This window comes from Rhincodon typus, chromosome 49 (assembly GCF_021869965.1).
Source record: "Rhincodon typus isolate 14 chromosome 49, sRhiTyp1.1, whole genome shotgun sequence".
Lineage (NCBI taxonomy): Eukaryota > Metazoa > Chordata > Chondrichthyes > Orectolobiformes > Rhincodontidae > Rhincodon > Rhincodon typus.
The window spans coordinates 4,030,467-4,030,785 of NC_063380.1; the positions used below are offsets into that span (position 1 = coordinate 4,030,467).

General features: G+C 44.8%; 1 protein-coding gene across 1 annotated transcript in view; it reads left to right on the forward strand.

The window, feature by feature from the left end:
* The window catches only part of cdipt (CDP-diacylglycerol--inositol 3-phosphatidyltransferase (phosphatidylinositol synthase)), an 8,265-nt gene that overhangs the window by 3,999 nt on the left and 3,947 nt on the right, over window positions 1-319 (forward strand). The gene's annotated exons all lie outside the window — the stretch shown is intronic.

Genomic DNA, 319 nt, shown 5'->3' on the forward strand with positions numbered 1-319 from the left:
CTGGGTAACGTAAAATGGGAACAGATGCTGTCAGGGAAGAGCACTATAGAAATGTGGAGATTGTTTAAGGAATGCATACTGCATGTGCTCGATATGTTTGTCCCTAGCAGGCAGAGAAGATGCAGTCGAGTGAGGGAGCCTTGGTTCTCAAGAGAGGTCGAATGACTAGTTAAGAGGAAGAAGGATGTTTATATAAGGTTTAGGAAACAAGGATCGGAAAAGGCTCCAGAGGGATACAAGTTAACCAGGAAGGAGCTGAAGAAAGGACTTAAGAGAGCTATAAGGGGGCATGAGAAAACCTTGGCAGATAGGATCAAGG